This window comes from Plectropomus leopardus, chromosome 13, assembly GCF_026936395.1.
Source record: "Plectropomus leopardus strain MGB_pleo_1.0 chromosome 13, ASM2693639v1, whole genome shotgun sequence".
In the NCBI taxonomy this organism is placed as follows: Eukaryota; Metazoa; Chordata; class Actinopteri; order Perciformes; family Serranidae; genus Plectropomus; species Plectropomus leopardus.
In genome coordinates, this window is record NC_142188.1 from 24,869,072 (window position 1) to 24,882,847 (window position 13,776).

Genomic DNA, 13,776 nt, shown 5'->3' on the forward strand with positions numbered 1-13,776 from the left:
ATCTGTATTTTTTCCTCTGTGTTTATTTACATCCGTCTTCAAACCCCCTCAATATCCCTCTCCATGCTCCTCACAGCAGCAAAATGGCTTCATTTTCTCTTCCTCAGAAGCCAAAGGGAATCGATCGTGTGACTCAGAATCTCTCTCAGCCACAGCTCCCTCACACGACTTAAGGTCCTTAATTTAATCAACCGACAGCGTGATTACGTTATGCGTGAAATGCCGTGGTTTATCTGCCCTGAAATATTCATGGGCTTACAGTGTGTGCTGTGCTCACTGTGCTGGGAGCAGGGGTCATAAATAACCCATTTTCTTTTGTGTCTATATTCCTGAATGTTAGTATTAAGTGCTGGCACCCAAGCAATTTCAGCTATGACCTTTAAGACTTACCTTGTCAGTTTCAGAGTCATTTCAGAGGTTTCATCTACTATAGCAGGTAGAAAGGAAAACATTAGAAGAGGGAATTCAGATGATATTTAGTCAAGGCCGTGCGTATATTCCTAACTTTTGTTTCAGACTGTTAATGCTTGTGGTGTCGGAGGTTAAATGCAATTAAATGTGAAGCCATGTGTGCTATTCAGTTCATTTAATAATCGCATTAGTCTTGGAGATGCATCATTCAGGAACAAATAATTTAATTTAAGTTTCTCAGTCATGAATTACATTCCAAACTTATTCACGGTCTGAGCGATCACCTAGTGTCTCTCCAACTTGCCAACATCTCCCGTGTTTAATCGGTTAATGGACCTTCCAGTGCGTGCTGATTTAAAATATCAGCAAAGAAATAAATATTAATTGTTAAGCTTTCTTTATCGTCTTGGATTAGACGTGCATTGCTGCACGCACTGTGTTGTGTGGGGGAATGATTTTGAAAGAAGAACATAAATAAATTACGTGATTAACATCAACATCCCAAGGTGCTACTTTCCCAACAATTGGATTGCAGAAAAAAATAATAAATGATATGATCAGCACAAATTGACTAATTAACCCAAAATGAAATTAATACTTAAAAATCCCCCCACGTTTTGATACTCGTAAATAGTAAGGAGACCATAATGAATTTATATTAGGTCTTAGTGGCTGTGATGTGAGTGGTGTGTAATTGAGTGTTGCCTGCCAACTCTGCTTTAAGCTTCGATTAAGAAATATCAATTTTGTATCCTTAATTTATGATGTCCAAAGAGCTACTGGAGATTCTGGTCAGGCACCAGCACTCTGAATGGCCATATGGGTTTGTGAAAAGCAATGCTATCACAAACAGTTCAATATTGGCATTTCAAATTCACAATTGCAGTCAGAGGCTTCCTCATGAAAAGATTAGATTCCTGAAATACACCGGGGGCCTGTGAAGGTGAATCTCACTGATGCACTTGAATGAATTTCTTTAAAACTTGTTGACTTTTCTTCCACAGGATTCTCTGTAAAGAACAGCTCTTATTATGTTTTAGTCCTAATATGTTATTGCTCTGGCTTTCTTAACAGTATTTCCCAGTGTCTCCAATATTAATGTTTTGCATGTAGGTGACAGTTTGTTGATTTTATTAAATTACCTTTTCATATCCATCCCATGGTGCAGATGTTAAAGCTCAGTTTTAGTTTTATTTTGGCTTCATTGTGCAAATATCCCGTAATAAACATAAGTTACATTTAGCCACTTGTTAGCAACCGCCTTTGTTAGGACACTTAAGTGCTTCAAAGTTAACAAGAGGGATATTTACTGATGTTTTTTATGTCATAGAACAAAAGTTAAGTTAAGTTTGTGTTAACCACAGACCGTATTTAAGTCTTCTAACCGAATACCCCTTAAAAACAACCTGACACGCATTTCTAGGTTTTAGGACTCATAACTGGGGTTCTTTATAGCTTTACCTTGCTTCATCTTTGCAAATATGGCCACTGTCATGCTGCCAGCAGGTTGCAAATAGCGTACATAATGTAAAGCTCATGGTCCTCCCACAGAAATTCAATGGTTATTTTTATTCAGATTACCTTTCTTCATGAGTCACTTTAAAAGCATACCCATGTGTGCAGAAGTGCTGTTTTAAACATACAGCCATGCATTCTGCACTTAACGCCCGCGGATAATGGCCTATACATCCGAGGGGATAAGAGTCTGAAATTGCTTCAATTTTCATGGAGAGCGCAACATGTATAAGAGATGCAAGGAGGAGGGCTAAACTGCTTTTCCAGAAGAGCATAGATTACGAGAATGCGACCAATGGTGGAAATTGACTTTGAGCGATTGCAGCCAATGTAACTCAGCTGGGCCTCCAAATGGACCTCATAATGTCATACATCCCAGCAGGACACAATCACCTGGCAACACGTTGATTGATAGCAGCAGGCAGCACTCCAGCGCATCAGCTCAGGCAGATTTATCCATCATTGGAATTTGGATTTGATAAGCTGGTTGATAGGAGAAAATACCATTAGAGTGGCAGGGGGATGCAGCTGGGTGGGCCGCCAGAGGGAAGGCTTAAATGAGAGACAATGAGAAATCCAGAATGAGTTTATTAAGAATGGCTGATATTGATGAATATCTAGTGGGAAAATGTCAAATACATAAGAGTGCACTGGAATGGACATGATGTTTGTAAAGGCTGATGATGTGTCAGCTACAATGTGCAGTCCATTCTCTAGATTTTGCTTTTGTAACACATCTATAATCTCTCAATCATATTCACCAGCTTCATTGCATAAGAAGAAGAAGAAGAGTGCTCACTGTGCAGAAATCTACTGAGGTTTGTCTGCCTCCGGGGCTGTTTGCTGTGGAGGGTGACAACTTAAATGGCTGATATAAAACCTGACACAACTAATCTATCATACATCCCCTGCCTGTCTGCTTGAAATTCCTCTTTTTAAAGGATGGTTTATCGTGTAGCCATAAGTCATGGTGTACAATATTGCTGGCTGCGGCCTTGTGTGTTTACAAGATTGCACGTGTCGTCTGGATTTAGAATATCTGTGACACGGACATATCTGATCCCATTCTGACATGTAATCTCGATGTTTGGATTACCCCAGTAGAAGAGGAAATAACATTGCCAGGTTTATTTATTTATCTCTTAATGTAGGGAACACATGACAGATTGAAAAGTAATGTGCAACATGTCACAACATTCATAAAAGTTTGAAAATGTACAAAAAAAATCACTTTCACTGCTTGGTTAATATATAATTAGTAAGTAAATGGCTTTGGAATAATGATTCATTTTTAACATTGTAAAAAGCCCAGTTGGGTCACCAAAAGAAAAAATGTTGGCATTGTACATTTCTGAAAATCATGAACATGCATGTTTCATATGTATCATATCAACATTTTAAAAGTGGCATAATATAGAAGTTGACTTGGTCATCAAGTGGTGGAGGGGATGGTTGATTGACTGTTCAAAACCAACAGACAACAATAGTGTTGGTGGCACCAAACCGGAGTCTATTTTGTGGAATCTGGGTGATTTAGGGGCAGACTGCAGCATTTCCCAGTGGGGTTTGTGACAGCAAACTCGGGTATTTTCCATCAAACCGGGCACATCACAGCGTTCTCCAGTAGCATTTGTAGCACCAATGGGTGTTTTTTACTAATACATTGTGACATTTCCCAGCGGTGTTTGAACCTTGGAAAAAATGTCTTTTTCACTGACAGATCCTAGGGGTATTTGTGCCACCAAACCTGGGTATGTTTTTATCAAGGCCGGGTCTTTTTTAGCAACATTCTCCACACTGAATCTGAGTATTTCCTGCTGGCACATCAAGGGGTTTCCCAGTGGAGTTTCAGCCACAACACCTGGGTGTTTCTCAAAAACAGATCATGACATTTCCCAGCTGTGTTTGAGTCACCGAACCTGGGTATTTTTCACTGACCCGTACCTGCTTTTTCAGCAGCTTTTGTGCCACCAAACATGGGTGTTTTAAGCCATTCGTGATCTTTTCCTAACCATAACCAAGTGTTTTTTTTATGCCTAAACCTCACCTTCATTTCAGCTTTGCTGAGAAAAAAAAGTTTCACTATATCCACTACAAAATAATGTACAAATGTAGCATGTACATGGTTTGTAGAAATGTCAAATGAGATCTTTTTTCTTGCCATTGGGTTGAAAAGGCTCCCTCAGTTTGCTGTAAAGGCAACATTGATGCTAAAAATCTTTTAACATCCATTAAGGAAGAAAAGGCCAGGCAGGTTCTTTATAACTGCTTATTGAAAGGCTTAATAAAGGAAGTGAAGCTTGAATGAAAATCAGTGCAGTAATATCAAAGGTAACACCTTATCTGTGAAAAAGCCTCAAATTGTCCTTTCACTGAAATAATTCAGTCTCTGCCACCCAAATGACACTTAAGGCTGGTTGTTTTCTTTGTTTTTCTCTTAATCATCCGTTTTTATACCACAATACATCAACTAATCAAGTCCATCTCTTTCTTTAACTCCCGTACAACCCCATTAAACCATATATCTGAGCGCCTGACATTACAATAGTTTTAAAGCAGACAGCGGGCTTCAACAGGAAACACAGAAAATTGAGAGAAATACTCACTTAAAATTAGTCTGGGTTTGAGATCCAGCCTGATAACTTAACAGCAATTGGCTGTTAGGGTTACACAAATCTTCCAAATTGAATCACAAAGTTTTATCGTTGTACTGCTTCTATATTTCCATTTGAAATTACTGACTCAATTTGTGTTTTGCTCATTGATGCGATGTGATACTTTATCGTCCCCCGGGGAAAGTTGTCTCCCGGTGCTGCTGATCCACTGTAATCACATACAGCACACACAGCATCAAATCATTAAAAGAAATGGTCAAATTCTAAGTCACACATCTGTTTCTCACTTTATGTGCTGTAGCATTTGCACTTCATAGTATTCTCGAATCTGTGCATGCTGCAAAAATGCGCCTGAGCAGTGTGCACAGACACCATTCCTGTATAAAGATGTCCGGGCAGCCACAACCAGTCACTGTCACTGCCCTCAACGTGACTGTCAGCAGAATGCTGAAACCTCTTGTGTGCATAATGCAACACCCACCGCCCTGTCAAACACAACTAACCTTGTCAGGTAATGTGCATTACCATGGTTACAGTGGTTTGATCCTGCACATGTCTCTGCGGTCCACGAATGAAGCAGAGGAAGCCTTTGTTGTAACATCGATTAACATTTAAGATGTTCTATTTTCACCCTCTGATGAGTTCATCTCGCCAGTCTGCTTTGAAATGATACTTGTAGTACAAGTAATACCCTGTTTTCTTATTCCTTCTCTTCTCTTCTGAACACGAAACGATGCATCTGATCTTCAGTCTGAGATTTAATGGGAAATGAAGATAAATACAGACACTTTTTTTCAAGAGAATATTACACCATGACACTGCAGTGATTTCATCAACCTCCACTATTTATTAAAATGTTTCAAATCTCTTCACGTTGTGTAAGGAAATAAATGTTGATCAGTAATGAATAGTAATAAGATTCTATGACTATTGTGCATGTTTGTCTGTTTTTCAATAAAGTATAGAGCTGACATATTTGCAGAGACTGGGTGGGCAGTTTCCACGGCAGTGGCTGGTGGTGCTATTAATATCAGTGCCGTACTACGACCTAGAGCATGTCATAATCATGTTATATGGAGGTACAATTTTTCTCCTATTTTTTTATTAACCAGCTAGTAATTTATGCTGTCTATCTCTTTACAACATCCAACATTTTATGGTATGAGTTTGTATTCAACTCCGGAAGTTTAAGGTAGACTTACTAGCTTCTACTTGGAGTGGAAAACAAAGTGATTGCTAGGTAATGAAAAAATGAAAAATAAGTAATAATAATAATGGTAATAAAGAAGAGGAAAAACTTTATTTATATAGCACCTTAATACAGAGTTTATGAAGTGCTTTGACCTACAAAGCAAAGCAGAAGCAAGATGGATTTCTTGCAGCGGCAATATTGCCATAGAAGCCACACAATAATGTCAAACTAAGGTGATGATGAGAAACAGAAATAAAAATTATTTAAAAAAACACCCAAACAAAAATAAAACTCATACCAATAAAAGAAAATCAAATTAAAAGAATAAAAGCAGTAAATAAACATGATTAATTATTATTATTATTAATATTACTATTACTATTTTATAATGAATAATTATTAATTATTAACTATTAATAACAATCTTAATAAGCAGGGTCAAGACAGAATACAAAGATAAATTAAAGACAAGTTAAATTAAACAACTTTGCATATAAGCAAATGTAACCCACGGTAAAAAAAAAAAAAAAAAAAAAGAAAGAAAAAGAAAAAAAGGATGCCTGACTAAATAAAGCCTTAATTTAACCTTTGTAATGATAACATGTGATTAAATACTTAAAATGTAATAGATAAAAAACAACAACAGAGTAAAACTAACTGTTTTAATCATGAATGTATTAATGAGAGGGTTTTAATTGGCTATTATTTTATATTGATTGTGCATCATTGAGTTTGATGAGCAACCAATTATATCCGGCATCGTCCTCTTTGTCCAATGAGATTGTTCATCCCGCCCCCCATGTGTCACGTTAGATTACGCTGCTGAGGTGAAAGGGCAGAGACTGGTTGAGTCTGAGGAAAAAGAAAAGTGGAAGGTCACTGAAGTGGAAAGAAACGACGCAAAAAAAAAAAACCAGTAGAAAACTCTGTTAAAGTTAATGGTGTGTTTCAGTGTGTTAATATATGTTTTGTTTTGACAATATAAAGCACAGTTTGGATAGAAAAAGAGAGTAAGCCGCCTGTCGTAACGCGTGCACGAGACCTGACGCCTTGACCAAAGCGAATTTGCTCAGTGGTGAGTTGAATCATCCGCTAGCTGCAATGCTAATTTTCGCTACATTAAACTCCGTTTACATGTGCTAAAAACATTAGCCTCCAGTGTCCACTAGCGTCACTGCTAAATTAGCGCCGTGTAAAATCCGAGTAGATTATGCTAGAGCTGTTGGAGAGTGGGGAACTTTAACATTTAATACAGAGATGTAAAAATACACTGCCAATGAGTGGTGTGTTATATTTTGTTGTTCTATAAAGAAAATACTGTAATTTATTTTGTTTTCATGCATATTTTTATGTACTCTTGAGTAAATTGCTGCAGCCAAGCTGCTAGTTAAGATGTACTTCGCAAGTGAATTTAATCATTAGCATGTGTATTTCTTTTTAGTACCTACAGGAAATTTATGAATATTTTAAAGGTAAATTAATTTAAATTTCCAAAGTGTAAGCTGTTTGTGATTTATGTTATGCACCTCAATGGCATTAGGGTATTTACTAACAAACAGCTCTCTAGTCATTTAGTTTGGATATGAGTGAAATTGTGATTTTTTTAAACAGAGTTGAACGACAAATGTACAACAGGAGTTGTGAATTGAAGCACTGAGTTTATGTCATTAACTGTATTCTCACAGAAGAAGCATAAAAGTAACAATCTGACTCCATTTACAGGTCATGGTTTCTTTTTTTTGGAGTCCCTCCACGACAAGCCAAGACTTTGGAAGAAATCTCAGGACCATCGGAGGAGATTTCAGAAATTTGGAGATGATTTCAGAGAGACCCATTTTCCAGAACTGGACGGCGAGACCAGCCCACGAGAGCCCGAATCTGCTATTGCATTGAGGAGGCTGTGAACTGAACACCTACGTCAAACATGGTAGGATTACACTGTACACACACATGCAGCTCAGAGAAAAGAGAACATACATACCTTGGTAGATCGAGAAATGTGATTCTTAAAGGGACATAGAGCCATATTTTAGGATCCTAAATAGGGCCTACCCCTGAGAGTGGTTGATTTGTATGATCAGTCAGACCCCTCAATCCCCTGAGACTGATTCAAATCGAGCAGTTGTTTTTTGTGCTTTTTTTTGCTAGTCAGTTTGCAGTGCAGTGTACTTCAGGGGATGTTTTGGTCTCCAGATTTTGTTGTGGGGTGAGTGCTCTTGACTTTCAAGCTACTCTTTGATTCAAGCTGCTTTAGAAGTGCAGGCAGTGGCACAGAGTGACAGAGAGGCTGTACCTTGAGGTGAAGGTGTGGTGAATTTTCAGCTCACAACAAATTAATACCACACAATCTCTGGCTTTTGTTAAATATCTAGTGTCTGCAAAAATGTTGTTAGGCATTTGCAATTTGTTGTTAGTGCCATTAGCTTGTTTACCATATTTCATGAACGTCGCTGTCACACTGAATGTCCTGCTGATTTCCGCTCAAACTTTAAAACTTTATAAGAAAACAAAAAATGAATAGTCAGATATTGGTATTGAACTGACAAATCTGATTGGACTGGCATAATTCTGAGTCAGATAAAGCAGTTTATTTGTTTAGTTTATTTTTAAGTGAATCTGTGAATGTATGTTGTAAGTTGTACTTTCTTGTTGAACTTACCGTAAGAATTCCACCTGTTTATCACTTTTTTAAGCATTCAGTATATGCAAGCAATATCTATATTGGAGTCCTGTGTTTCTGTCCTCTATCGTCTTTCATCCTCTTGGCTTCCAATGTTTCTTGAATTTGAGTCTGACCCAGTCTTTGCATGTAATTGTAAAATCCCTTTTCTGTACTTTGTGGTAAAACATACTGGTTAAAAAAGAGTAGTTGTACGCACATCAGGTAGGTGCAAAGCTACCAAAAAACAGCGCACATGAGAAAAAAGTTAATGCCTGCACATTTACTCCATGCCACACAAGTTTATTGAAAACGTTTTGATCTCAAACAAATACTGGTTATACAAGTGTATAAAAATGGGTTTTAAGAAGAGATTTAAAAGAAGTCACTGATTCTTCAGGCCACATCTCCTCAGGCAGGCCATTAAAAAGCCGAGGGGCTCTAACATTAGCAAAGAATGTAACAGAGTTTCGTCTTTTGTGTGTGTGTGTGTGTGTGTGTGTCTGTATTTGGCAGAGTGACTGTTGCTCGATTGTGCATTTCCTACTTAGTTTTGATGTTGGTGGCGCTGTTGGGTGTGACTGATGCCGTGTCTCCCACATGGTTGAGTTTCCAGGCGATTGTTAAGAATACTTTCCTGCGGTTCAACTGTGCTGAATGTTCATAGTGTGTATGTGTGTGTGTGTGTGTGTGAGTGTGTGTGTTATGGTATTATATCTGCGTACACTCCTTGTTTTATAGTGGTCCTTGTAGATTCGGAGTATTACTCCTCGCTTTGAGCCTTTGCTTAAAGCATCTTCACTTTTGGTGGACATTAAATGGTGTATATTATGATGATACATTCAGGTGGCTTCTTTTTGCCCTGCAGCTAAGTGTAACTCTTTCCCTGGTCTCTTTCCTGTTAATAGTGAGCGGGTTTTGGCCTGATGGCTCCCACTCTCCTGCTGTCTAGTACTGTTTGTAAAGCTACATTAGCATACTTTTAATTCAAGTGAAACTCCCAGTTGGTAATTTTAGATTTTCCATGCATTTTACAGGCACTTTTATGTCATGCTTTGCATTGTGGAGGTGGTCCGCTTCCTGGAACAACTACTGTTTTTTCTCTATGAGCCTCCACATATCCACATGTTTTTTCTCTATGTCCACAGTCTACGCTACCGTCCTTGTTTTTACAATTAGCTCTGTGGCTTTGTCCGCCTCCCTTCAGCAGAGAATGGTGAAGCTGTCCATATTGGACTCTGGGAATGTTTTGGGTTCCCCTGTGAGAAAGCAAGCAGTGTGTTGTGTTTCTTTTTGTCGAGGTTGGTTTAATTGGTTACAGTGAGTTTTCTTTTCAGTTTGTTGGTTTGTTTATTTGCAAGATTTATATTTTCTTTTTTGAGCTCTTGTGTGTCAGCATTGTTGATGTATCGCTTGTTTTTTTTCTGTTTAGTTGATTGTGCGTGTAGTGGACCATAGTGGACCATATTTTAAAGACCGTCTGTCATTTAAAAGAAATACTTAAAAGAATTTTGTATTTGGGACTTCCATTTTCTGTGAAAGTGATTTTGTACTTGTGTGGTTTTGAGTCTTCTAAGTGGTTACGTTTGGGGTAATTTTCTTGGAGAGAAGTCCCCCTAGGTGACGTTGTTGAAAACACTGCAAAACAAATACAAACCTCTGCTCCTGCCGCTCAGAGATTCCTGTTTTAACATCACTACACACATGTTGTATCAGGGGGACCATCCAAGAAACACACCTACCCTTGTTCACTTTCAGCCCGACTATCACGGATCGACTGCCAGTTGCAGGATTAGTACTGTACTTCTTTTTACAAACCATCAGAAATACATATAAATAAATTAAGTAAATAACTGCAGACTCCTTTATTTGAGCTGAAGGCATCTGCAGGTAATTATAGTTCATTGATGGTGTCTTGGTAATTAGCTGCGTCAGTTTCTGATTTAATAAATTCTGATTGTTATCTATATCATCATTATTATAGCTTATTTTTACAGGTTTATTGTTCTTTGCAAAACAGCAATTTTCACGTCGGCTAAATATTAACTGCAATTAATTATATGGCAGTTCACAATGAGCAGCTATCCGCTAAGAGACGAATAAATCTATACACGATAGCCTACCTGAGCAGACCTACAAGATATATTAGAAAAAGTGAAACTGAAAAGCACGTCAGACAGTGAATTTCTTTCTTTTTTTATTTATCTGTTTGTTCATCTTCTCTTTCTTCTGTGGTGCAACTGGAGTTTTATTTATTACTGCCCCCTAACCATGGATGTATACTCTTGCATCACATGTATAACTGCAGTGCCTTTTGGGGGATACACACCTCTTCAATGTGTACTCGCTCCCTCAGCCCTCCGAGGGTCGATCTCACCAAGTTCACTTTTGCCTTCAGACAATTGCAAGAGCACTTAAGAAGGTGGCAGGGACTCCCCCGAGGGCAAGAGCCAAAGGGGAAGTCACAGAGGGGCATGTTGACTTTTGGAGCACAGCGAGATAGTTGCTTTTGTCCTGCATTAAGGAGGGGGGCTAGCTAGCATTAGCTCACTGTCTTTTATGGAGTATCGCAGGCAGTGCTCATCACAGATGCAGCAGCTGACAAACTCAGCCCTCCAGCTGCTTCAATGCCTGTGTGGCCACTGGAACTGAAATGATATTACAAACTATTTCTAGCGCTAACTCACACAGATATGCGTCATTCAAATGACAGAACATAAATTGTCAGTTGCAGAAACACAAAAATTAATCCTCCTTTTGGTAATTGCATTTTTACCAAATAATTGCATATGTCAACACAATATGTATATTTTTATATTATTATGTATATATTTAAAGTCAATTAGATCTGAGGGAATAAAATGTGTCTAGACAGCATCACTGTCTGCTGCAGCCGAAACATGGCAGAGCATTTGATGAATCTCTGTAGGTCGCGACAAACTCAGAGTAAAGTTGCCAGCATGAGATCTTCTTCAATCTTTCACTGCTCGGGTCAAATACATCTTACGGTCTCTCCCTGCCATCACCGTCCTCTGAATCTCATATTTGTTCCATTTCCCACATTGCCTGTTTTCCTGTATTTCTCAGGAGTGAAGCCAATGTGTTTTCTCATCCCCACATGCTGTCTATCACACAGCAAGTGTCAAACCTTTGTGCTGAAAGAAAATTGCACTCAGAACTGAGATACAGTGTAACACTAATGCATCTTTTTATCGAGACAATTTTACATCTGTGTTTAGCATCGGGTCTATTTATTCATTCTGTTCTAGTTTAATGCAGAATTCAACATGCATAGCCACCAGTTGAGTTGTAATGAAGTTTGTGATCAAGGAATGAAATTCTAATCAAGAGGAAGCAGACAGGAAATGGATTTGTGATGAGCAAGAGAAAAAGAACATAAAATATGATCTTTCTTTTCAATATTCTCTTACTGCAGCATGGTAATAGATTAAAGATGTGTAATTCTTGTTTTTAAAGGCATGAAAAGAATGCCAATGATGAATTTTAATCAAATGGGGATGCAATTAAAAAAAAATGTAATTTTTAAATCATTACTTAAATTAATTATTTAAGGGAACATTAAGAGTGATGAGATGCAGTAAACCAGGATACAGAAATTAGGTCTTTAGGTGCACTGATTCTTATATATAATATTTTTGTGGTGGAAGTTTACTTTGTTGCAGTTCTTTTTGTCTTTGAGATTCACACGGAACAATTAACATTTTGTTTGTTTGTTGGACAGATTTTTGGTTACCTGTTGTCCTGCCAGGTTAGAGATCTGTGGAGAATTTAAACAAAATTGGCTTCCAGCTAAGCATGATGGATGCATGCTCTCTGGTGTGTGAACTGGTAAAAATCACAAAAAAAATCAATATAAAAATCATCACCACATTGTGGTTTTAGTTATGCTGTAGGCTTTCAGAGGAGGCTAATTACGGTATTTTCACAGCCCACATCAGAATTGGACCCAGGGCACCTGAAACTCCATACACATATGATGATCCTTTCACCATATATATATCCTATTTGCTGTGGTATCTTTGGCCACGTCAGGCCATCTGTCGGCCTCTGCAGAGGATCTGAGGTAAGAAGGTTTTGAGTAGTCTGACTGCAGGCAGCTGAGGACTCGCTTTGTTTTCCTGAGCCGTGAGCTCCTGTTGGGGTTTGCTCTTCACAGTTCACAGCATCCAGGAGTAAATGCAGTTTGAGTCACATTCAGGAGGAATAGATTCAGCCCACAAATATCACACTCAAACATTTTAAAACAAAAGCACCAATGATCCGAGCAGCAGGTTTGAACATGTAGTCATTGCTAAAAACATTACATAAAATGTGGGGAAAAAACATTTGTTTTTAACCTTTGTCATTTTGAATTGTCTATTTAAGCTGATAGTGCTTTGGGCCTTTTGCTTCATGTGCTACTAGACAACCAATTGTGTCTGGGTTTTTTTAATGTCTCCTGCAGGAGCAGTCTGGATTTTACAGTATTTTTGCATAATGGCTGAATCCATTATGAAATGCATTTGTCTTCATAAGTTAGTTACCTTTAATAATTTAAATAAGCCTAAGTACAAAGTCAGGACAGGCATCACAAACACAAAAGCATCCCAGAAGAAATGCATTTAGCGCCAGGGACCACTGAAATAAAAACAATCTCTCACACAGTCACACACAAACCATAATTACTGTCAGTATGGCTTATAATCCTCTGTTAGATACTTATTGTATTTTATTAGGTTAATAAGTTGTGCATTCTTTGTGCTCATTGAATGTGGTTTCTCATCTGTACTAGTTTTCTAGGGAAATGATTTGTTTAGAAGGTATTAAGAGCAGTTTGAGTTTTTGAATGGTTTGTTTGTTATTTGTTACAAGGCAAACTAATTACCTCATTTCTATACAGCACATATGTAAGAACTTTTGTTTGTTATATTTGTTGCAGAAATGCAGAGGTCACCATTCATCACCATAATACCTCCCCCACAAAATGATCATTTTTATACCAGTCATGCTGTGTCACCATGAATTTGTGAAGAAGACTTGTTTTTCTTGCATGCCTCCAAGGAAAACGACAAACATATTGGTTGATTTATTGGGGACCACATTTAAGCACAGCAAAACTAAAGTAAAACATGCATTTATAAACACTCACACTACTTGTGCAGTATAATCCAAGTCCTTTTTTATCCAGTGGTAAACTCAGTCCTTCCCAGTCACATGATTTTTTGCTAAAAAAATCTTAGTATTGAAAATTTAATTGAAAGTTTAACTTGAGACTTGTATCGCTTTCCCACCAAAATAAGCGTGTGCAAGCGTTTTTTTTTAGACCTGCTAAACTTGAATGATTGGCTGTATTCTCACTGCCACAGAACTCATCGCGGGAGAGC

At 38.0% G+C, this 13,776-nt stretch overlaps 1 long non-coding RNA gene across 2 annotated transcripts in view; it reads left to right on the forward strand.

The window, feature by feature from the left end:
* The window catches only part of LOC148187723 (uncharacterized), a 139,536-nt gene that overhangs the window by 48,326 nt on the left and 77,434 nt on the right, over positions 1-13,776 (forward strand). The window contains exon 3 of one of the 2 annotated variants that reach the window (XR_015778495.1): positions 7,456-7,660. This is a non-coding gene — a long non-coding RNA (uncharacterized LOC148187723). Of the gene's footprint in view, positions 1-5,291; positions 5,385-7,455; positions 7,661-13,776 lie in introns of those variants that run through there. The other variant, XR_015778497.1, reaches the window with a different exon arrangement.